The sequence below is a fragment of the Trichoplusia ni genome, chromosome 18 (assembly GCF_003590095.1).
Source record: "Trichoplusia ni isolate ovarian cell line Hi5 chromosome 18, tn1, whole genome shotgun sequence".
NCBI classification, from domain to species: Eukaryota; Metazoa; Arthropoda; class Insecta; order Lepidoptera; family Noctuidae; genus Trichoplusia; species Trichoplusia ni.
Window position 1 is genome coordinate 5827083 of NC_039495.1, and position 27301 is coordinate 5854383.

At 35.0% G+C, this 27301-nt stretch overlaps 2 protein-coding genes across 4 annotated transcripts in view; one reads left to right on the forward strand and one right to left on the reverse strand.

The window, feature by feature from the left end:
* LOC113503177 overlaps positions 1-19516 on the reverse strand; it is a 28645-nt gene extending 9129 nt beyond the window's left edge. Inside the window, exon 1 of one of the 2 annotated variants that reach the window (XM_026885008.1) lies at positions 19440-19516. The gene's annotated coding sequence lies outside the window, so the exon portion shown is untranslated. Of the gene's footprint in view, positions 1-2443; positions 2799-19439 lie in introns of those variants that run through there. The other variant, XM_026885007.1, reaches the window with a different exon arrangement.
* LOC113503171 (flotillin-2) overlaps positions 1-27301 on the forward strand; it is a 247890-nt gene that overhangs the window by 114458 nt on the left and 106131 nt on the right. The window lies entirely within an intron of this gene.

Genomic DNA, 27301 nt, shown 5'->3' on the forward strand with positions numbered 1-27301 from the left:
GCTAATGACTAGGATGTCGTAGGCGAGATTTTCATGTAAACGACTCGTCATAGTTTATTTTGTTACGAAGTACCTAATAAGCGTAACTACATAAACAATTTCATCCTTAGTAATAATGAAGTAATGTAGAATCTTCATATGAATAGCTTGGACTTGGTAGGTTTTCGTCTTGGCTCGTAAAACCTTGTAAGTTTTCCACGTAAGTGCCTACCACTAAACCTTTGCTATATAATATTGGTATAATAACTACACGAAGGTAAAACTTGTAGGTCGTGTTATTTAAAGGCTATTATGGTAATTATAATCACTTTAAATATTGTATAAAATAAGTACAAGGTTTTATCGATTAACCCTTTGAAAATGTCACCTGGCAATTTTTGCTTACCACCTTTTCAGGTGAATGGGATCCATATTTTTTTCTCTTATTTTTTAGATTGTTGATATTGATTACTAACCTACTTAGAGTTAAGTTGATTTCAAATGATTTCTAATTATCAAGTCAGCTGTATGAGTAAATATTATCTGTAGATGCAGTATTTACTTTAGCTTCGATAGTGTGCAGCTCTTGAATATTCATAAATGAGTTTTCAAACCTATAAATACATAATTATTTCATTATTATCTCGTTAAACACACGAAAGGCTGAGGTCGGCGTCGTCATTATTATTACAAAACCATAGTTTTTGCAATGGAAGCCATTATCGTGGTGGGTCAACAACACATCTGTGTCACTAGGTGCGTGTCCACTTGGCATGCAACCAGCCACCACTAGCACCCACCGACTTGTTCAAACATCACCACAATATTTATCTAAAAAAGATTTTTACTTGTCTCCAAAGTAAAGCGGTGTGTGTACCAACATACCAACTTAAAATTGCGTGTGCATCATTGACAAGCATCTCAGAAAACATCGGAAGGAATTTTAATTGCCGCATTGTTATTCCAAGCCAAGTATATTTTTATGTACTTCGAATATGCTAATGTTACGTATTATATGACGATTGATGTAACATAGTATTTGATTATATATCATTAGGTAATTCGTCGTTTACATCACGACAATTGACTGCATCAATTTGTTGTGGTATAAAATTAGTGTCACGACAACGCATAATATTCAATTCCGAACTCTTGCAGAATCTGTACACGATTCTACAATATTTATTTAGTAGAACACGTTCAATGACAACCTTTCTGATCTACTCAATTTACGGTTTGGTTTGGCCTACAATCCGTTCACCTGTAATAGTCATTAAACTCAAACAGGTTGACACTTTCAATAGCGTTGTAGCTTCTAGCTCTTCATACGCTATAAATTAGAAAGAGCAAGAAACAATAACAAATGAACAGCCAGTAAAAGGGGTCAAATCAAAATAGGCCGGTGACAGAATCCAGTTTGACAAGTAGTCAGGAAGCGACATAGCCCGTGAGAAAGGAAGGCAAAAAGAACATTTGTGACTGTACAGTGAGTGTACACACCGTTGGTGACCTGTGTTACTTTCAGATTATCATACATTGATGATAAAAGCAAAGGTCAAGGATATATCATTAATGAATACAGTCTATGACTTGCAAAACTAATTATAATGCTGGATCTCGAACATTTACGACACTGAATTTTATCATGAAATATGTTCAGATAATGATGTTTTAGAGGTTCTCAAAGTAATTGAAAGTGCTGCTACGATGTTATCTTCAACTCTCAAGAAGGACTATGCAATTACAAACATAGTTGTTACCAGGTTTGCGTGCAACCTTAGTTGTTGGCAACACTGCTATTATGTTATTGCATTGTATTGTACATCAGTGGTTTTGAATATTTCCTGTCGCAACATAAACGTTAGTTTCGAGATGATGCGTTTGGATCTGACGGTGGGTCAACATCAGCTTTCGAATAAGAATTAATGCTAGACGCGCCTCACACCTGCCCGGCTGAATACATCAATGGTGCGGTGTTGCCACAACTTTATTGATGTTGCCCAACGTTTGATGATTATTTTAATTGCTGAAGTATTGAGTAACAGCCCAATACTATTATTAGGTCATAGCATGACCATATATCCCTGTCATGGTGTCATTATAGCATTATAATTTGTTAATCTTTGTCATAACGCAATTCTTGGTGCTACATTACTGATTACACCTAATTAAATATGAGTATTAATTAGTTAAGTGACGGGTTTCTTTTGATAACAATTTCCTTCCTAGCAACGAAAGAGACATATTTTGCTTAAAACAAAGAAACTAAAATAAAATACTTTGTTATGAGATGTTTTCTAAACACAAATGGACGGACAGTTAAGCGCTCTCAGCTGTTAACAGAGATTGATCTTTCATAAAATGTATTTAAAAATGACGCAAATTATACTTTAGGAGAAATTAGAACCGGTTCTAGATTTCAGAGAAAATTTAGCGTTAGACAAATTTCTAGTAAACCCGTTACCTTGGATCCATTATGATGATCGGAATAGCAGCATCCAAATAACAATTAAAACAATCCAACTACAGGTGTTATAAATGGTCACTTCAAAAGTTTAAAACTAAACTGATTTTCGAATCACACTCAAAATTCACTTTCGTCACACTATCTGTCACTTAAATTCAAATAATGACAGTTAATTACGAAACGTCAGAAATTTGAACGTCGAACGTGTCACACAATGCACTGCCGTGGATTTGTTCTCGAATTCAAATGAACTTTATAAATTCCATTTGAAATGTGTCGGTTGATAGAAAGCCATGAGTGTTCCGGTGACTTTCTTCGGCGCGTGCGCAGACGTGCCGCGGCTCACGGCGAGTGAAGCGCAGTCGCCGCTGCTAGTGCTGATACCGATTAACCGTTGCTCAATGTGTGTATTGGGTTATTCGGGTTTAGTTTTGAAATATTGATTTTGAAGACTAATTAGCAGTGGGTAATTTACTTCGCGAAATTTCTTTGATAGCTGGTGAAGAATACAATTATAACAGAAAATTGTTATATTTTCTAATGCAATATAAATGTTCATGTTCACTTGGGAGTCTTTAATTTAAGACATTTTATTTTTTTGGTCGTTTAAAACTTTAAGCATAACATATAATTTGAAAAAAAACATAAATGACGATAAACCTTTTTATCGTCATTATCGTTTTACTAAACCTGTTAGTTATAATCTGTTACTTGGGAAAAATACAGACTTGGTTATCACTACAACACTAGTAGGGAACCATTGCTGCATCTAAAGCTGTAGTTAATGTTAATAATATCGGTGAAGGTAAATGCTACGCGCAGGAACTCGGAAAGTGGCTAGAATAACTTCTCAAAGCAGAGACACGGTGTCTGAAGCTTACTAGTATAACTATCTGAAGTTTATTACAGATAAGATGCTATAGCTTTGGAATTTCCAGTGATAACTTTGCCTCCCACATTTAAACTTACACACATCAGACATTCGTTACGAATTGTACTTAGTCTCTAAGTTCTGTTGCACGACCTACGTCACCGGGAACACAATTTGTCTGTTGGCATTGCGACCGGAGTCGTCATTCCCGTATAAACCTTGTTAGCCATCAGTGCAAGTGCCAAAATCAGAAAAACTAACACAGCAATTGTTTTAAGCATCTGTCACAGATGTTAGAGGCCACTGATGATGATGAATATATGCAGTAGCTATATGTAGTACTTAATTTTAATTATTTCGCATTTTACTGTTGTGCCTATTCCAACTTCTTTTTTATTTGACCCAAAGGTTGATTAGTAGATTTAATGCCTCGCTTCATTAAGTCCGCCTTATGTACCACAATTATTGAACGTTAAAGTTTAAATAAGTCTCTAAGTTTAGATTTTCCCTTGCATTAACTTCTATACTAAGTATGATGATACACGGTTAAAGAAATTAATCTAGTACGTAATGAATGACGAAATTATAAATAAAGTAAAGTATTTTTTCTCAGAAGATCAGGGAGTTCGAGATCTTTCTACAATTCACGTTTCAATGGATGAATGATTAGATGCAATCCCGACAGGTTATGACTTAACAGAACTATTGGTATGAGTATGGTCTGTTATTAGAAACTTGATATAGTCACAATAAATCAGAGCATAACGTTCGTAACGAACGTGCAGATAATTCGATACATTATGTAATTTTTTAACACTTCAAGCACAAAAGGGATTCAATACTGCAGTGTGTTTGATTTATAATTTACGTGAATTGTGGTGTGTGAGTAATATTCGTCGCTTTTTCTTTTAATTTTGTTCTTCCTTTTTTACTATTAATGAAATGTTTGCGTCCATCGTTCTAATTAAAGTGTTGGTCTACAAACAATTTGTCAAATGGACTTTTTGTGACGTAACTAAAATTTTAAAGAAATAATTACTTTTTCAATACAGTTATTTTCTAGATTATTATGTTTGTATTTATTTTACAAAATCAGTTCTAAGAGATTTTGATCAAAGTACGACAAAATTACTTTGATTTGTATAGATTGGCTTGGGTTAGTTCATATTAATAATTTGCCCCAAATAGATCTTAGGTTTTACAAAACTTTGATTTGGTTTTATGCATAGAGCGTGATTCTGCAGTAGGTTTTCTCATATGACACTATAAACTTTACGGAAACAAACTTTCTCACTATAATGTCGAAGATCATCATCATTATTAACAACCAGCACCAATAGCTATAAAGATAGGTAGGTACAACAAAATACGTTAAAACTGAAAAATAAACATCCATTCATTATCATTTCATTAGACACTTCATTGCTAACTGCCGGTTATGCTAATCAAATTACGGGTCTTCAATCTAAACTAACTCTTACACTACCGTTGCCGATGCAGTAAGATGCATTGTCTCGACTACTTCCATAGTAGACAGACAATAGTTACAACAAGCCAGTGGTCGATCAGGCGAAGCCTTTCTACCAGCCTCCGTGTCACTGGCCGCCATGATCCCTCTCCATCGTAGTGTGCGAAAGAGAAAGGCGTCGGCAGTGAAATTTACCTCGGGAAGTGGGTTTTGGCGAAATGATTTTGGTACATTTCGCTCGCGTTGGAATTTATCTGAACCTATTAGATCGTTTTCGTCACGAGATTTATTTTTCGTCGGTGAATGCACTCTTCCGTGTCTTTTATATTCCAATATTGATGTGTATTTTTAATGATGATTTCTGATCATAATTAGAGCTCATTAAGGTGGCAGTTGATCAAAGTCTGATCACGATATTGATCCTAAGTTCATTCGCTATTGGTATCTAAACGTAATAACTATCACAAAAAGCTTTAGTACCAATTCAAGTCTATAATTTCCTCGTCACCTAGTTCTCAGGCATTCTTCCTTTCGTATCAAGTTCACGATTGTAAACTGTAAACAAATAACGGTGATAAGTGGTGTTGTTTATAATTGGAAATCAAGAGTATCCTTGGCTCGCCTGCCGCACCGTTAACTCGAGCTATTACAGTCCCGTTATTCATCTTCTGGCCTCATCTTCCGGTTCGTAGCATGCCCGAGAACAAACGTCACTTAAGTAAATGTACATTCCAGAAATCATAATGACTATCAAAGTCACTGGACGACAATACGATCCCATTCCTTGGTGAAATTATAATGCATTGTTAAAATGTGACAGATTTGCATTGTTATTTGTGTAAAAAAAGTTTGGGAGCAAGCTAAATATTGAGAATAGTTTAATCAGTGTCGACAATACTTGATTTTAATCTATTTTTTGTATAGGCGCTTGATATTGTAAGTGTAACTTTTGCTGACATCTGTGGGCAAGTAGCAGAACTAATTGGCTTTAGTTTTTCTACTGGACGATAGGTGGCGCTTACAGTTTCTACCAACTTTATATAGATGGCGTTCCTTGAACTGATCTTAAAGTTTGCCTTTTACTATTGAAAAATGTGATGAGACTATAGTACCGAGTACATTGCTTCCTATTTAATAAAAATGTCTTTATAATATAATATAATATAATATAATATATCCTGGGACAACTCACACACGGTTATCTGATCCCAAGCTAAGCAGAGCTTGTGTTATGGTAACCAGACAACTGATAAACTTACTTATATATTTCTAAATACATACATATTATAGATAAATTACACCCAGACACCAGAACAAATGATCATGCTCATCACACAACTTTTGTCCTGGGCGGGAATCGAACCCACAACCTCCGGTACAGCAGTCAGGGTCACTAACCACTAGACCAACAGGCCCGTCAATTTGTGAAGACTTTAGTAAATTGAAATTTTGCTATATTCGATTGCCTTTAAGCGTTATAAGCCAACAAGAGCTTATCGAATTTAAAGGGCTCACAAGTACCAAATAAACTTTCGTTTAGCCATCATCTTGCCCTTTTTATGAATAATTTATATTTCTATAAATAATAAATATACATATCTATTAATAAACCTTACGTAACCAAACAAGTTCGCAACACACTAATCTATTTTACATTGGATTTATCTTATAACCGGTGGTAATAGCTTTCCAACATAATAAACGAGCCTATTGGCCTAGGACAAGGCCCGAGGCGAGTCCATAAATAAACTTAAACAATTCAATACAGTTACATAAATTGATATTTCAAAACGTCTTTTATAATAACCGACTTACTTTGCCCACTTATGTCAATAATTTAAATAATATAACATCATAACTGGGTTCGCCACAACTGTTAATGTATTTATGCAATACACTTGACCGATTTTAACGTTTCCTTGTGCATGTGTATTATCACAAAATATTCATTTTACACTAACATTCTTAAAAAGTTGACATTTGCATATGACATTTCTTTTGACACTACTACTTTATAATGACACGCGAAAAGTATTTTTTAATAGACATTATGACAAGGAGCATTAATTCTGAACTTTTGAATTAATTTTGAAAGTGAACAGTTTCATAAATTTTCCATTCGACCGTTATTTTGTTTAAGACTGTTTATTATAGTTTCCAATTTTTAATAACTAGCTGTTGCCCGCGACTTCGTCCCCGTGGGTAGAAGATATAAGTTAGGATTTATACCTGCCCTGTTTTTTTTCAATTTTCCATTGTATCTTCGCTCCTATTGGTCGCAGCGTGATGATTTACAGCCTAAACCCTTCCTCGATTAATGGTCTATTCAACACAAAAAGAATTTTTCCATTTGGGCCAGTAGTTCCTGAGATTAGCGCGTTCAGACAAACAAACAAACTTTAGCTTTATATATTAGTATAGATTAGCGCCAATTAACTATAATAAATCGTCTGCTTTTGAATATGTTTTGTTCCTTAATATATTTTAATATATAAACGAGAGATTTGTTTATAGAAAGTGCAACGAAATGTTGCTTTCTTTAAACATTTATTTTGTTAAAAGTTTAGGCTATTATTTCTGCTTGATCTTTTCTTAAACGCTCTCAAGAAAGTAGATGAAGGATCTATTGAAAGAGGTTTTATTCCAGTAAAATTCGGAAAGTAAATAATAATAACATTATTGAGTATTACAACAAACAATTATGTGTAGGTTTTCCCCAAGCTACGCTGGGGTCAGCTTCCAATCTCACCTGGTTTACTTGGTTACCGCATTTCTAATATACCGAATGCCTATCTGACCTCCACAACCAATGTTACCGCATAACAGTATCCCAATAAGACAGCAAAATATTAAGAAACTAAAAATAGAAACTATAGCTCTTACTATACCGATAGACAATTACGTTTTTATAGGTTTTGAATCAGAGCGAGAATTTTCCGTTAGGTACCTATAGGAACTGATGTGAGGCGCATAATGCCGTCTTAGCATTCGTGGTATAGGTGCGAGGCATAGCATAATGATACGTAATGCCTAATGTACTTCACGCCTTAATTCACGCGGTTAACGATTGATAGCGTAAACGCAATGTAGTAAAGTAGTCAAGTTAATGAAGTGACACTTACTAGACTCATGTTCTCATAACGCAGTCACCAGTTATTCCGCTGTATTTAGGCGTTTTTTTTAAAGGCATTGGTGAATAGATGACACGTTTAGAACGTGTTTGATATCTTATGTGTTTAATTTTCACAACATACACCTCAAAACTAATTTCAATACTGTTTACTTAATTTTTTCATTCGTCTTGGCGTAATATTGGCTACAAGTCTCGTTTTGTTTGAACATAACGTAGCTTAGGCATAGTAGTAACACATAATACAGAAATTTGTAAAAGAGTCTTAACAATAGCTTTTCTAATCGAAAAACGTTTAGCATCCAACATGTTTTGCATACAATCATCTGTACTGATCGAGTTAGCATGGATGTGGCCACTTTGCTGAAACAGCTAGTGAGTGCGTAATCGAGAAATCGAAGAGAAAGATCGATGCTCTCGGCTCAAATCGATTTAGTGTTACGCAAACGATACGGTAATGGCGCCTGCATATGACTTTATTACTATTCGTAACGTCACATCATTTCAATAACAAATTTCTTGGCTTAACCTGATTCCTTTGTAACGGTTTGCTGCTTGTTTTTCCAGATTTTTGTCTGGTTTGGTGCAAAAAGGTGGAATATGCTGTGATGGAAATATAGAGCTTTAAAGAGGTGCTAGGTAGTAAGTACACAACAAAAGTGGTTGCAGAACGGAAAATCCCTTTTCCGGTCCAGCGGGATTGTCTGAATGGGTTAGCATGGCTCCGGTACACAAACCTACCACAATCCAACCCAAAGCGAGATGAAAAAGTCAATAAAATATTTAAGACAGCTCGACCACTTTCCAAGATAATTTTAAACACTACACATGATACAGGAAACTCTTTACAATGACATATCAAAAAAAATCTTCTTCAAATAAATTCATAATTTCAACATAAAGTTCCTACTCATAATAACACAAGCCCTTATGTTGAGTAACAAGCATTGTCAAACATTCCATCGCTCTACCACAAAAATACAAGAGAGAGATTACAAATGTTTCTATGTCGGTAAGAGAAACTTCCGCAAAAGTAATTGGAGCTTGTTACTGTCTGAAGATGTTTTATGACATCATATAGCAAGATACACGCAATTACACGCACTATTTAACTTATATATCTATTAAAAGTGCCTATTGTAGCAATTATATAGGCTTCATTATCTAAGCCTGGATAAATCTGAAGAAGATAGAAACGTAAGACAGTTTAATTTGATAAAATGGAACCAGTAGCGGTCAGTTGGTGCTGCTCTCACGTATGACCCATCACAATACTGATCTTCAGCCTACTTCCTCGGTTAGAGCTGGAGTTGCATGTGGTCTGATAAAAGACAGTGTTATTTATAGAAAAACGGTTTACTGGCGACCCCGCCGCTGCGTCAGCTCATGATTAAAGACTCTAGTTGGATCTGAAATTAGTCTGGCCGTCCTGATAAATACGGGCGATTAAAAATATAAGAACAGGTGCAAGTTATTTTAATAGTATTATTATAAAAACAGTATTGCCAATTGCCAAGAATTGAGTGCCTAAACTAATCGCTGTGTTGACATCTAAATATTGGTTCAATTGAATTCAATACAGAATGGATGGATGTCAGTTGTCTGGCAATTATTGAGGTGATATGCAGTGATAGGTAAACATGGACATCGATTATAAAAGGTATAAGATAGTAATGGTGATGATGATTACAACGCACCATTGTAGTTTTTGACCGGCCTTATTTTGTCTAATACCTAAGCAGGTATCCAAATGGCATGCGCCGAAGAACGTGTAGAGGATGCGTAAAAGACAAGGTTTTGGCAAAAGTGAGTATGCGAGCGAGGTGTTCTGTCGGCTATTCAATGCAAGTCCTACAGTTTCACGCCTTGCCCTCAATTTAAATTTTGCCACACCAAATTATTGTCCATAATAAAGGAAGTCATTACTAGATTAGATCTACAAATTAATTGTAATAAATTAATCCTATCTGAAATAATTGACGTGATTTCGACATCCTATAAACGAGGTTTACAGTAATAAGGATTAGGCAATCGTTTTTGTTTGTTATAGGAATATAATTAGTTATGCACTTGTGGTTAAATGGGTTGTTTAAATTATGATAACATAAGCCATGTTCTAAAGTTATGCTAAGTCAGGTGTTGTTTCAATTCATATGCAAATGGATGGTGCTCATAAAGCAGTATTCAATGAGTTTATTACAGGGAATACAAGCAGGTACTATTTTACGGTAACATGAGGTAATTTAATGGATTCTAATTACACACTTGTTATTGCAGTAGAGTTTTATATGGACTAGAACTCTACACAACGGTTTATCTTCCTTTCCGCAAATCATTTGTGAGACATCATTTAAAAGTTAGGGATTCGTAAATGAGGTCAATTCGTAAATTCATTGTATCGATCGTGAGCGTTCCGCCCCGTACTGAATTTCTTATTAATGTGTTGGAAAAATGCTTAGAATAATACAAATAGTGCCAATTTAATCCAATTTCCATTCATTCATCGGCCATTGTAAATAGTGGAATTTTGGCCCAGCACGTAACAATACAAAAGCCTTCCAGTGAACGTGTTATTCAATAACATATCCACAGCCTCTACAGTTAATGACTCAACACTTTCCAACATATTCGTATACTGTTATTAAACATTGTTGATACACACAGATAACGTGTACTCGTTCGCCCAAATGTAAGGGAAAATACTGTTTTCTAATACAAATTTATGCGTACGCGTCGCTGTCGGCTGATGATGTAGTTTCTTTTGTTTTTTTTTGGTGGTCAGTTGCGTTCTCATGATAAATGTTTTGCCTTTTTGTTGTAATTATCACAATTAGACTGAAATATGGGCAGGTAATATATTTTTTTATCCTGGCTTTTATACCGTTACATCGCATTAGAATAGGGATCTGTTGAAATATTATTATTCCACAATTTCACACAACGGTCTAGCTAGACGATCTAGTCTCAAACTAAGTAAAGTTAGGATAGGTCCAATGAATGATGAATAAATAATGCATTACAATGAAACCTAACACTAGACTAAAAAACTCGTAAAAAATAAATATATTAGACAATGAGCAATAAATTATATGTAGGATATAAATGTGTTAATCTAAATTAAATCAATTTATAAACACTGTATTTGTCTGTGCTTTACTGAAAAGATCCAAAAATAAACATCAAATATTTATATAACTTATCAGCAAAGGTTCAGCTTGAATCCAATAATTATGATTAATTGACAAATTATTACTGATTACCATATTTAATTCGCGTGCCCATTATATTAGCAGCCATGTTTTTGGATATCACACGGATGTTACCAATACCTATAGAAATGTACATAAATATGCATTTATTATTATGAAACGTAAGATTTATTGAACTGACAAATATTTCAAGCAACAGTTCAATTGAATATAACCCTTCTTCCTATTGAGCCTAGGTAGAAAATTGCGTGAATCATCATCATGTTAATATTTTTGATATCTAATCTATTAGTTGTTTGATTTATGTAAAGTTTAATTAAATAATGTTAATAAGATACATGGTGTTGGTAATATGGGTCTTAGAGTTCACCTACATTTATAATTGTTCGACAATTACGTATTTCCCATTATGCGTAATCCACTTGTTTATGTTGTTATGTTATGTCTAATTTTCCGTGTTACGAAATGTTATAATCGGTTGCCGGATTTATATGCAGCTCAAAGAAAAGATGGGCGGTTTTTGTCGATTATCTAAGCGTGTGTACAGAGTATGTTTACAGACACACGTAGAACAGATACAGATAATATGTAAATCTTTGGAGCAAAAGTGGAGTTACACATACAAAAGATTTGGGTTTTCAAGCATTCGTGTGTCACGCCAACGGTTTTCCTAAGCGGGGATCGAACCAGCGACACGTCGCGCACAGAGGAGTCGGCGTGGTGTCCTCAACCACTCCGTGCAGTCAAATTAGATAGTTACGATTCACATTGATTATGTTATATGTTGATTTAAATTACTGATTGAAAACAAATGAAAGACCATTACTTTGCTCTAAAATCATATACTTCGCATCTTCAAGAAATTGAAAAAAACGATTGCTTTTTTAAAAAAAAAGGTCGCTTAAAATACGATTTAATCAAACTAAAAGAATAATAAAGAAGGTATTTGAATACTTTTTTTATAAATTGAATAGCTCAATATCTACGTATATTTAGGTATAATAAGTACAGATATGATTGCAACAGTCAGACACTCGTATATATAACTCGCGGAGAACCGCTAATTAATCTAATTACTGTTTCTGATCTGCTAATAAATAAAATGTTGAAGAACGCGAGCATTTTGAGTGAAAGTCTACACAAGTGGACGGTGTATAATGGATTTTATAATTTAGCATAAATACGCTTCATAACTATTGTTACCGACTTGTTAATTATTAGGGTTCCGTAGCGAAGGGTGTAAAACGGAAACGAACTATTAAGGTAACGTCCGTCCCGTCCGTCTGTTACCAGGCTGTTTCTAAAGAATCATGATGGCTAGAGACTTGAAATTTGCATAGATGATGTTATTCTGTTGCCACTAAGACCCATGACAAGAAATACCCACTAAAAAGATTGAAATTAAGCATTGCTATACTTTTGGCACGGTCAACATTTTGAAGGGTGTAAAGGTTTCTGTGAATTTGTTTTTATTACCCCTATTAGTGCGGGATCCTCAGTGTCGCAATTCCGGCACGCACTTAATCGGTGTTTTTTTTAATATTTTTTATTGCAAGCTTTGAACTGGGGTATTATTCATGAAAAAAAAAATAGCCTGCTGTTGATCAACCTTCTTTACCATTTTATCAAAATTCGTCCAGCCGTTTGAGCATCCAAAGACAACAAACGTACAAAAATCGCAAAACATTTTAATTAACTTATATATGAAGGCTGGAAGGAATTATATTGAAAACGACTAAAAAATTCAAATGTATGTAGTGTCATGACCCAGTCTGGTATCACAGTAGGACGAATGATGCAACCAGTTCTGGTTTATATCAACTATCAGCTGCCAATACTGTTGCGAATGCAATACGTCCGTCGGGAACATGGCGTTATCTGAAGCCCACACACCGACGTATTAGGCACGAGTTTAGTATCGAATGTTGCATGAATTTCTGCCTTTGTAAATGAGAAGTATGATATTATCACTATGGTGAAAATGGATAAAATGAGGGGGTTAACTAACTTATTATAAGTTGCATTCTGTAATAAAATGGTAAAAACGAGACCCTTCTGAGGCCTCGCTGTCCGTCCGTCCATTTGTCACCTTTTTTTGGTAAATCTAGGTATCTTCATGGACACTGTTACCACGGCGAAGGGGGCGGGTAGTGTCAGACTCTTACCGACTGAACCTGAACCTCCGTGCTACATCATCCGCGTTTTCGTGTCAGTGTATGGCAATGCGTTGCGATCCTTTGTCACCTGCACGTATTGGCCACATTTTGCGACGTCGCTTACCATACAAATATCGAACGTCCTACTTTTCCTTCGCACCGTCGAGTAATTTCTAGCTCAATTAATATTCATTTATACCAAGCTATCAGATCACCTAATAACGGCATTAGAAATGTTCTGTCTGTTTGGTGACGTAGAAGTAATTATCATTTTGTTTTCCGATTGCCAATTTCGGTATTTTGAATTTGTTTGACTGCGTTTCGGTATGAGTCATACAGTTCCGTTGTTTTGTATAGTTTTACTTGAATGGTAGGAAGTCGTTAGGTGCAATCGCATTAAGGAAAGTCTCTTCTTCTGAGGATAAAAGATACTAGTATTTTGATAATGCTTGCTGAAAGAAACCGTCCAATCCGTCCGTCAGAAAAGCACGCTCGCAAATCGTCGCGCCGAAAATTGCTTGCTAAATCAAACAAAATGAAAACATTCGACTATCGAAATAAACCATCGAGATCGGTTGAAGATGTCTGAAACAAGCTTTTTCAGGTATTCTAAGAGGTTTTCCACTTGCATGAGGAAGGGTTATATATCTCATGATACTTAGAAAACAACTCGATCGATTTGTCAAGAGTACTATAGCAATATTTACAGCAGATCTTTACACCTCATAAATCATGTCATCGTCTTTACATTAGTATGTCATATCCAAGTTATGATTAATTTATTTGGTTTCCTACGGCCTCAGTTGCCTAACGGCCTATAAGAAGTTATGTCACTTTTAATTACTATAAGTCAACGGATTTCCTGATATGGTATTTTAATGTAGAGCCTCAAATTGAATATAAGTTCGGAACTGCTTATCCTTCGTTTCTAGTTCATTTTGAAGTCAAGCATTTGCTTTCCTATTTAGGAAAATTATATGCAATAAGTTTTCTCAAAAAAAAAACCAGTTCAATTAAGACGAGTGCGTATGACAGATCATACATTACGCTGTAAGGTTACTATAGAGATTGTTCAATGAGTTTTCAGTCACCTGTTTGTCAATGTTCTTTTAGTACAAAAATCCAAATTTTGTATCAAGAACACGGGACTTTTCATTGACCAAAAATACAAAGTAATGTTATATTTTCTATATGATCAATGCTTCATTAATATAATGAATTAATATAATGTGTATTACATTTGCATGTAAAGCAATAGCTAAATTGCTTTACATGCAAATTAATAAATACGCTACATTTTTATCCGCTTGTCACACCCCGGGGCACAGCTAGTAAATACCAAATAAAATACCATATTTGTATAGCGAATGTGGGGCAAGAACGTGATCATGTCCCATTGTGTACCAAGATGATCGGATGTAGCACTTTTAGTGTTATTGACATAACTTTGTGTTCGACGGAAAGTGAAATTTGGCGCGAGTTTACTTAGCGCATACTCGTTACGTCAGCTGTTCTTAATGTGACTTATGTAATGCATTGGACTAAATGTTCATTATTGGGCTACTTGCGTCTAACGTTTGTTGCTCTGTAAATTTGGAGTAAATACTTAAATAGTGTAATAGTTGTTTCGTCGGGTCTTATAATGGTTTTTTTAATATCTTAATATTTCATAAGAAAAAAGAAACGATATACAAATGACATATCGGGGATCACACGAATGCTTAGGTATCCTCCGCGGGGATTGAACTGGTGCTCGCACAGTGGGCTTGGCGTGGGGCTTTACTACTCGGCTATCCGCTGCTACAAGTTATATAAACTTATTCACTGTAGCATTTTTCATTCTACCGACTATTTATTATTTGTTCCTTATTAAATACATATATTTTTCCGTATTTGTAACATCGGAATCGACTTCAGAGATGACTGAATGAAAATAACATTTGTAAGTGTTTGACCATATATTATGTTGACGATGATACATAGCGTATTAATCAACGCAATAAGGCGGCTTACTGGAAGGTCAAGGTCAGCGGAAAAGGGACGTTTACAATATGTCCTCGTATATCACAATCAAGTTCACTTTGGGGTGATATTATACCAAAGATATAAATTTATAGGTTAGATTAGTTCACCAATTTAAGGAAAACATGTACTTCAAGGTATCGTTATCGAACAGAAGCACAGTCTTATCGTATCAAATTATTTTGTTTTTCGAAAAATATTTTATCTCCAATGAAGCAGGGTAGAGAGCTACACAGCGTAAAGCGACATTCATCTACCACATCTGCAAAAAAATAAAGAGGTGGCAATAGACTCAGTTTCTCTCGACATCGACATGTTTGAATCGATTTTCATCACGTCGCATTCTAGATCACACTTTAGGCTTTTGGTTTTTGCAATAAGGAAGTCAAAATAGTTATAGCCGATTAAATACATAACATTAACACTCCCGGCTATCTCATATTAGAATTTTATACTTTAAAACTATTTGCAATGTGTAAATGTTTCTCAACTTCAATACATTTTGCAAGAAATTACAATATCTCTAAGCTAATTTGAATACTAATCTACTAAAATACATACATTTATACTGGTTTAAATATCCGTAGGCGGAAGACAAAAGAGTGAGAGAAAATAAGGGGTATCGTGTTGCCCAGGTAACTCGGTTGAGGAGGTCAGATAAGCAGTCGCTCCTTGTTAATCACTGGTACTTAGCTGCGTCCGGTTAGACTGGAAGCCGACCCCAACATAGTTGGGAATTGGCTATGAGGAAGATGTTGATGAAGCAGTTAAGTGGGTTTGACCGTCATGTCTTAAAGTATACTTGTCTTATTTTGGTTGTGACAGAGCTGCTCTACAATGTGTAGTGCGCTGTCACAGTCCTACAACTGTAGTAATATTACCTGTTTTAAGACTTGGCACTAGGCCTCAGGAATGGAATTTCCGCTGCGACAAAAAAAAATGTAAACTACATCATTTTTCAATTTTGAAGCTTATTACGGGTAGACCTACTGGTAAAAAAACCGCAGACTTATTCATGAGCTGATACGGCTGGGTCGGGAGTTTTAGCCATATTCACGAAAACTTAAAAATAAGGATTCTTCCGTTCTTGTTGATATTTTTGCCGTTTATCTAAATGGCTCCTAATATTACTTTTTATGGCAGATAAATATTTATATCTTCATATTTATGTTCGTCGTACCTTATTGTTATGCATGTTATGTGGGTCTCAATTTTTAAAAATATTCGTATTCAAAGGTTTTCGTCACACGGCATACATTTTATGCGTCGAGCTAATTATTAATAATCTTAAATTAAAGATATTCTAGAATAAAGATAAGATCTTAGATTAATAATTAGCTCGAAGCATAAAGTATGCTCGACGCATGAAGTTTCGAAGTATAGGTTGTATTTATTTAAGATGTCGACTGCTTGCATTTTAATAGGAAAATTAATCGCTGGCTATTAATTAAGTAATCATTGTCAATCCTTAGTTTTCCCTTTTTGACCTTTAGAAAATAAATAAATTTGATTCATTGATTCATACAAATAATTGTCCTACGGGAAGGTCGATCTCACGATACGTATCCTTCTTCATTTCTTTGGCCTGGTGACCATTTCCATAGTAATGTTCCTGTGGAGATCATTTTTTCTTATAATATATACATTAGGTATCTATAAATTCGTTGTAAAAGCAAAATTTGAGCAATTAAAACAACATTTTGATCGTATATTTGTCACGAAGAACTCAGACCAGCAACGAAAATGATTTATAACTCTTGAATTCGAGCTGAAAATATTATTTTACAGAGCATTGCCTTTCCCTCTTATTTCAGTGCTCTTCAGCATTTGATTTACAGTCTGGCTGTAGTAACAAGCTCATTCTGGCTCGTGCAAAAGGAAAGCAGCTACGTCACGACGCATTCAGACAATATTTCTACGATTTTGACATCGCGTATTGGCGTGTCGCTACGTATTGTAAATTTGTGAGCCTCGCCGAGACGAATCTGTGAATTGCTCTTACTGGTCTTTGTGTTACTGATCTGTAACTGTTACTGATGTTATTCGTCATCGGATATCAGCTGTTACAAGCTTTCTATGCGTTATTGCTTTAAGGGTAGTCGTTACAATTCAGTTTACGTCTTAGTTGTCTATAAAGTGTTTTTTTAAACAACTTCGGCATAGCGGACTGTAATCCTTGTGTCGCGGGTTCACAAACAATTAAGGCACATGTGCAAAAAAACACCCAGACTCAAGACAAGCGTGGATCACACAAATGCTAGTCCCACGCGGGTATCGAACCGCGTTTCACGTGTCACGTTCATAAGCGATGAAGTTCGGTTAAATGCGATAATTCGATAGAGGGTACTTCAGCAGTAAGCAAAGAATTAGCAGTTGGCGACAAATCACCTTGAAGGCATCGTTACTCGCGTCAAGACTGCTGGCTCTCCAAAACAATATCTCAACTGTACATGCTATACATAACAACTATTATTTTATTACTATGATCACTGCTAATCCACTGCCCTTAATGTTCACAAACACGGCCTTACGTAATATAATTAGGCCTCCAACAATGAGTCGTGCTATTCACTCTTAACCTACTTATTCTATTATTACCAGAAGTCATACTTAAATTACTACTTATCTATTATTTACGTATCAAAACAGTTGAAGGCTGTCGTGTCTCGTTGTGTTATTACCCGGTTGAGGTTACTACGCCAAAGCCACTGAGCCCTTAAATGTTTTTTAAAACTCCGCAACACAAGGATTGAATTCCTTACTACAGAAGTTTTTTATTCAGCATCACAAATAAACCCATTTTATATGAAACTCCTTATTCAATTGTATTGTCTATGAACTTCCGTAGAGATGCCATATATAGTAAGCAGCACTCTTATACATCTTCCCTTTTATGTTGTGTTTACAGTTTTGTAGAATAAATTAAATGTGATTTAGTAGCTGACCCGCCAAATGTTGTTATGCTAAAAGATTTATTTGGGGCCCTACATCACCTTTGACCACACAAAATGGCCTATGACCTCAGACCCACAAACTATACACAAAATAGTGGTACAGCTGTTTAGGAGGACTCTGACAACAAACGGTGACACGCGATTTTTATATGTACATCCGACTAGCTGATCCCGGGATCTCCGCTTTGCCGGGCTGATTTGTGAACCTTAACCACATTCCATGCGCCACTCAAAAGCATATAAAACACATACAAATCGGTCCAGCTGTTTAGGAGTAGTTCAGTGACATACACACGCACAGTAAACTTACATACACAAAGATAAAAGAGCAATTATTAATCTAGTAATTCGTAGTGTAAAGTTTTGCTTAAGATTTTCTATATCTCGCCTTTCTATCGTACTTAACGCCCGTTACTCATCTCCGTCCATATTTACGTATAAACCGCCAGTTTCTTTATAATTAAATGCAAAGTAAACGTCTAAGTTTCACAATCATACAAATTAAATGTATTCTCTTATTTGTGTTCGCTCACAATTGCTGGTTTCGTATGTCTTGTTAGATATGGGCTGTTATTATTTATTTGTAAATTGCTTGTCTTTATTTGATTGTAGTTTTGTTATTCTTTAGTATTTTATTTGCTATATATTTGTTATATCATCACTGGCACCTAATTTGTAAAAAGTACGAATTTAAACTTGGGTTTAATGAATTTTGTTTTGCGATTACTTGCTAATTATAATTGTACGGTATGGTTTAGTCAGTGACCGCCTTCATTCACAATGTAAATATACTCTCTCACACTTTCATAATGGGAGAAATATACGTGATAACAGAAATGTTCTTTTTACATAAAAATAAAAGACGATCATCGAACTACCCATTTTAACTGTAATAAGTCAGAGTTCTAACTAGATACACACAATAAACACACATGTAATACAGGTCTGTGTCAATGTTGTAATGGTGGTCTGTCTTGTAATATTGTGTGTCGCTACTAATGATCAATGTTATTGTCTTACTCAATATCTAATGATTCATCGAACTCTCCAATTTCCACATTTTTTTTCTTCAATGCTTTTCCACTTCTAAGAAAATTTTAAATCGATTACTGCTGTGTTTTTATCGATAATGTAACGATGTATATATCGATTAATAATGATGGTTATATGTCTATGTACTTACGTTTTTCAATACGGATGCAAGTCTTCCTCCGTGCAAATCCTTAGTTAGTGACTACACTCACACGTTTCACCGCTTGGTAACGAGAGTGGCGCGGTGTGACCGGCGCGCGCGCTTCACTGCCAATGCGCGTCGCCACTGCGCATGAGCGCCGCCCGACCACTCTCCTACTCTTGTCAGACCCATGTCAGACCTTTACAGTAGATGTATGGTGTTTCCTGGTTCTAACAATACATGCTCTTTGTATAGGAGAAGTAACTGATTAATTAAATTAAGTTCTCTTAATTGTTTACGCTATTTACGAGAGTGTCTTTTTGAATATTACACAATATCAATTGGTTGCAAAATATTTGGTTGGTAATGTTAATTTGATTACTTTATAAACTGTTACTTGATTGAAATTTAAAATTTTTTACTTGAATAAAGGATGTATAGTTATTATCTTATCTTTCTTAAGTATAGTTGTGGAACGGCCAACGCTTGCATTCGAGCTTAACCCAGCGAAATGACAATGACAAAGATAAATGGAGATTTAAGGATTCAGTTATTTGGGGAAAATCCCCGACACAAAAATAAAATGCCTTTTTAACTATAAATAGTATCGCAGAAGATCTAGTTCATAGCTTCCTAGATTATGTATCAAGGCGTGTGCTATTCCGAAATACCTAGGTACTTACAACTAGTAACAAATTATAAGGCTCTTGAATATTTATGAATTCAATTAAATGTAATCTTGTGTTAGATAAGATGCAAGTTATGATATAATTACATTACTTAACAATACTCTTTGGTCATTGAATTAGATAGCCAGCTAATTAGGTGCCAAAACAGTCTAGACACGAAATACTTTGCTTGCTTGCTAACTACGCAACTTGAGAGCAATGGTTTATTTAGTCGAGAATATTGTGCGAGTTGTAATACATTGCCGAGCTGTGACACTCTGGTAGCAAAAGTGATATATAATTGCAAGCTATGTAACGCAATTCGTCAATTCTTGGTTCATAGAATTATTACTTTAAGGGTTTGCATTTTGTGCGGTTTTATGATCGTAAATTCTTTTAATAGCGTTAGGGTGTGTCCATATCCTGCAAATGCACCAAACAGTGCGACAACTGCTTGCACGCCTCTCTGTACCGAATTTTAAAATACTCTCATAGAGCATAGTCTAAACGCGACCGGCGCATACTCTGCATTCTTACAAGAAATACACGTGAATAGCAGACGCTCAACTAGCGAGCAGAGCGAACTAGTCTGATCTGGACACACCATTTCTAATTCAAAATCTTAGCCATTTACTATCAGGATAATACTCTGACACCAGCATTATATTTTCCATCACTGTTCAAAAATAAATGATACTTTTGTTGCAAAAGGCTTCATATTGTAGCCTTGTGAACTATTTTTATAATACGCTAAACAACTTGGTGGACAATTCTAAACTTGTAGAATCAAAAGGCCATCGGATTTAATCGAATAAACATAACGGTCAAGACCGCCTACATAATACAATTAATTCAAGTATGTATATATTAACGTAACACCTTTCTAAGTCCCTGCAATGATGTGTAATTTTTGTTGGCCCTGGGACCGTGGGGCAACAATTGGTCTGAGGTTATGTATGGAAACTATCTAAAATCATATATTCAACGATTCCACAATAATTGATGATTCGTATCTGGAAGATACCGATGAAACAGATCAAGTGTGTAAAACTTGCGACACTGAGGGTGCCATACAAAACCGCTTCGTAATAAGAAGTTCGAAGTTGAAGTAATTTAATGACTGATCATTAAATTTAAAAACCAACCGCTTATCCTTGACGTTAATTTTCATTACTTTTTGTTATAACAGCAATAAACATTCACCATTCAAATGTCAACTGCACAACTCTCACTGTTCACTGGGTGTTTGCCACCTTTTTTCGGATGGCAAATCTATATCTATACTTCTATACTAATATATAAAGCTGAAGAGTTTGTTTGTTTGTTTGTTTGAACGCGCTTATCTTAGGAACTATTGGTTCAAATCGAAAAAATCTTTTTGTGTTCAATATATCATTCATCGAGGAAAGTTTTAGGCTATAAACTTGGCCCTTCGTGTACCGGGACCATAGTTACCCTTTCGGATAAACAAATGGTGACAGTTGTGACAATTTACATACTAAAACATCAAAATAAAGTTCAAATAATAAAATAATAATTGTAAGCTATTAAATAGTATATTGAGCGTGCAATCGTTGTTTGTAATGGCGTTATCGTAACATTTCCTGTAATATAACAGGAGTCAAATAGAAAGCTGCTCGCAATTCACTTTGAAATTGGTCTTGTTGTGCGTATGCGCAGATGTGTATCACCTATGCAATTCACTCGCGTGATGTGTACACTATTACATCTAGTCACGGTCCTCATATCAATTTAACAGGTTTAATAGCGTTTCAACGATAATTAAATCATAATATTGTTTCGGAGGCGATAACAGACGTACCTACATGCTAACGAGCGTCTACTATTTATACAGTCAGGATATCTAGACTTGTTCGTAACGTTATAAATTAATGATTTACAACCTTTTTGATTGAAATCGATTGTTTGAAAGTTATAATTGTTGCTGTTTTTTCCTACATGCGTTTTTGTGTACGGTTATGAGATAGCATTTTAGTGGCCATGGAAGGAAGTGCACTGGTGTTATGGGCTATTATGACTATTTCAGTTTTAGTCTAGTCGTTCATATTCGTACCGCTCGTACGGTTAGCATTTCATATAATTGGAACAAATTTTATGAACCCCCTATTTCTCATCTACTAGCGATAATCTATACTAATATATAAAGCTGAAGAGTTTGTTTGTTTGAACGGGCTAATCTCAGGAACCAGGATAAACTAGAAATAAACACTTTCTATACTATCCCTATTTTTTTAGACCAGGTTTAGTCAAGGAAGAAGTAGGTAAAAACGATATTTTGATGTTTAGAAGTGACTGGTTACAATGACCACAATGACTGTAGTGAAGAGCGTACCGGTAAAGCACTTTGCCAAATTGTTATGAAATTTGAGGCTTTTATATAAACATTGTATAAGTTGTGGGAATACTGTTTTACGGCTTTAAGCGTAGAATGTTTGCGGTACTCTGTGAGGTCGTGGTGTATTGGAAACGGGGAAGCCGCACGATGACTCTTAACCTCTTGCTTGGTGGTAATAAGTCACAGTGAGTGCGTGCGTTCCGTTATGATCTCCTGAACCAATTCTTCCGGATTAGCTTACATTGTATTCGTAATGTTGCATCAGTTTTTTGATTAACAGAAGTTTCTCTGCGACAGAGCTCAAGAAAAAATAATCAGTCTAGTAGTTATTCTTTTTTCATTTACAACTAATTATTCTTTATTCTTCTTTCCCGTCCTCCATAAACGAGGCTTTTGCTGCCTTATTCTGTTTATCTCTCTCTGTGTATCTCTCTCGAGCAGGGATGGAAAATAAATTATAAAACTAACTAACATGTAGGTCTAGTTTTGGGATTCCTTTTCCATATTCTACTGAATGTCTTACTTTAAGAACTCATCTAACCGAGTTTTCAAAATATCCATTATAATTTGTGTACCATGTTCCATCAATATAACTTCAGTTCTCTGCAATTAATGCGTCTGTTCCTGACTGCAGGCTTTTATGTAGTTTTAATTAACGTCCGGATACGCTGTCATGATGATATTACTTGGGGCATATGAATCGATTAAAAGGTAACAAAAGGGATAACAGTGTAATAAGTTATAATAGAAAGTTTACGTCACACATTGTTCCTAATCAATCAATCCAATCACGGTTAAGGAATGACTAAATCATGTTTGGGCAACCCTGAAAATGAGGTGCAACGACACTATACAACTAATTTAAAAGTGTAACAAAAAATCCATACACATCCACCGAAAACACAAGTGTTTAGAAAAGTTACTGCTTTCTTCGACTTTATGAATATATTAGTGCGGTTCGGACGGTTTCGTGATAAATATGAATTAATACATTTAAGACATACACGTGCTGCGTATTTTAATTAGATACTTTAAAGGCAGTACGTTGAACTCGTCTATTTATAGTACCGAAACTATGGTTAAATATTCTATTGATCGGTCTTTCCGAGTGTTGTCACAATTTAAATCGAATTCGTGTGTGAATTGGACTTGATTGTTTTTGATATTTTGTTATGGTAGATATTTGATGATTTGATTGACAATTTTCCTAGACACTATGAAAGTCCTGATAAGATGGTTTTTCCTATTATCATTTGGGACTATTAAAGACTGTTCAAAGTAGACTAGTTTATTAATGTGGCCCAGGACAGAGAATTGTTCAAGGATTTGTTGCTGACCTTCGCCCAATAGTTGGACCGTGAGATATAAAAAACGGGTTATATAATTTAAGAAAAATGTTCAAGAAATAGTAATTGTATCTTTTTTTTTTACTCATTATAAGTGGAGTTTTCACTTTCAAGCTTCTGAAAAAGATAGTTGGTTTAAAATAGATGTTGTATGCCAATGAAGCAAAACATAGAGCCACTATTATTTTCTTGTTTAATACCATCTATGTAAAACCTATGATTACAAATGAATAAATGATTATGATTATGATGCGACAGGCATTTAACAGGTATCACTGCCAAAAATTACGTTTTAACTTGTTACAATAATTGATGTGTTGTAGCGCTATGTTTGGGCTTTATGGTCAAGCTCAAAAAATTACGTACCGAATTATGATGCATCAAAAGTAGGGTAATATTAAACGATCACATAATTCCTTATTTCTTATGTAATTGTGCGTCGTGATGGTGTCCGCTAGTAATAACTTATTAATTAAACATTATTTTTTTATGTCTCAACTCTGTGTATTAACCTGATTCAAAAGTCACCATTGTCTTTTTAGTCAAACCATATGAAAATGACTTTTCGGTAAGAAGTGATCAGTATTCAAGCCCTCGCTGTAAGGTAAGGAGTCTTTGCCCAGCTGTAGGAAATGTATTTAAAGACATGAACGCTTATGCCACTCTTGTAAAAATGTGACTTTTCTGTATGATAAGTATGGCTATACACCAAATGGATTCTATTTATCTCATCTTTCCTAAATATCGCAAAAATGAATCCACATCATTAACAGTGGTTTATATTTACAAACACATTTCTTGACTAAACTTTCGAGATCCATTTCAAAGCTTTTTACATACTCCAGTCTTTGAATTAGAAAAAAATTACAGTCTAGACTGCCTCTTGATATTTGACCATAATACGGAAACGTGCGCAAGCGCCATTAGCTGTCCAAACGGCTTTTCTCGAACAGCTCTGGACATGTCGCTTTAAGCATTTCCACTTTCGCTTGCAGAAAGCGAACTAACAATGTATTGTTTAAAGGAAATTCTATATAAATTATCTTGTATTAATAATTGCATTGCATTTATAAATAGGAACCTACCTTAAATGATGTAACGGTTTATTCACGCGTATTTATCGGGGTAGCTCGACTAGTTTCGGACCCAACCGGAGTCCTTAATCATGAGCAGACGCGGCGGGATCGCGAGTCGGGCAACCTTGATAAATACGCGTGAGTAAACCGTTACATCATTTAATAATGAATCATTCTCACGATAGTAACTATCAAAATAAAGGAACCTACCTACTTCTAATATTAATATGTTCTAAGTGATATACTCGTTTTTTCTGACAAACGTATGAGAAGTATGATGGTTTACGTCATGTCATTTTGTATTTTAAACTGATGAGAACTTGGCTCGCGTTGAGATCGAACCTGCATCTTGTGTATACAAATCTATTCATAATACCGTAAGGGGGCAAAAATGTCATGGTATCTAGTTAATAGGCCAATCATTATTAGAAATAAAATAAAATAATTAAATTTTTAATTAATAATTACATAGTGTTTTAATATTATCATCATCCTAGCCTTTCCTCAACTATGTTTTGGTTTGCAGCTAAGCACCCGTGTTTTACAAAAAGCGACTGCCTATCTGACCTCAACTCAAATGGTCACCTATCTATGGACGGACCGTATCAAGTTTAGCTTGACTTGCATTTGAACTACTTTGTCAGTTGTATTTTTGGCAGGAGCTTCTCTACAGTCTAGCGAGCCTTAATATCTACATCGGAGATGTTAAAAATTGATTGTCAAAAATGGGTTTCTATTTTTGCTGACAAAAATAACTAATTTATCCATTAAAGAACGAATGCATTCATTTCAATACATTAGTATTATTTGACCATCACATTAATACCAGAAGTTGCTCTTTTCACAAATATCAAGGCTAATTGCATAGATGATGAATGTTGTGCATTAGTTTTAAAGTGCAACAACTTTTGCTACTAATATTAATAGCCAATTATGTTCAAGAGTGCAAAGTTGAAACCCGACGTTGATTAGCCGAAGTTCCGCACTTTTCTGTTCTGTTCCTGCCCCACTGTTGGGAATATTTATTTATGTGTTCATTCCTTCCAGCTCTTCTGATAGTTTGCCTCTTCTTGACAATTCCCGGCATCCATTTTATCTTATCATCAATATTTATTTTGTCTTCTTTCAGATGCTTTCACTAGTATCTAAATAAACTCCATTTTTGTGTATAATATTAAATGTATTTTTTAAAACATGAATATCTTATCTTCGATTTAATTTTCTATTAGTGATGCATTCGATTTGTTAAATCAGCTATTTTGAGATCAAAACGTTGCGGTTTTCGTCTTCCATAATTTCGTGTTTGCATAACAATGAATTTGTTAGCGGTAGCATAAACGTCAGTTTGATTTACGTGGTTAGTGTTAAACACATTACGGAATCCATAATTATCCTTTCAACGCACGACACTGGAATATTATTAAAGATGCGCTTATTTATAACGTAACGTAAAACGCATTTTTTTATCGTTCCGTAGCCAAAGAGTAAAACTAAACGAAACATGTCCCGCTGTCTGTCCTACCGCCCTTTCGTCCGTCAGCTATCACAGGGCTGTATCTCCCTGTGATAGCTAAATAATTGTTTTTTTCAGACATTATGTTTTTCTGTTGCCATTGTTATTGGCATTGGACTGAATTATTAAATCTTTAAAAGATTTCAACTCGTATTTGTGTTGTTCCAAACATTGTTATTGTGTCATTGTTTATGCAAGCCAATTTAGTATTTAAATAGTGCCCACGCAGAAATTGCTGAAAACTCAGGCATGTTACAAAAAAAAAACAAGTATATTTTCTAATTTCTATTTTCATCCCTTATGTGAGCATTTGTCCCTGCATTAGATCGATTACAAGACAATGGTAAGAAAAGAGTTGTATAACAATGATTACCATTAATAGTTGTTTTTAAAACTCTTTTCCATAGTAACAATTACCATCCCAATTAATTTGATGATACGTTATATGATTCACATTATCACTATCGTCGCTTGCGTGACTGAACCAAATGGTCGCCTCGGTTTCTTGCAAATCGATTCATGAATATCGGAACGTGCTCCGATTGTATCGATAACTTATCGATATCATTACTCTTCCTGTGATGGACCAGCTGTGTCTGTTGTTTTTGGATTCTGGTCTGTTTGTTATAAATGCTTTGTTTAGGTTTTCGATGATTAAGACCTCATTGTATTTAGCGTGTTGTTTCAAGCTTACATTTGAATGTATGTAAGTTGTGAGGTGAGGTTTGTAGAAAAAATGTGATAGAATAAATTGCAAACTAAATTAAAACACATGAATGATTGAATAAATTATGTGTTTGGGATTTAAAGTTTCATTTTGCTTATTCATCTCATAATTTTGTTTTAAGGGAATAATTCACCACAAAACTACAAACAGATTAATAAAATTAGAAGGTTGTATCTGACGAACGT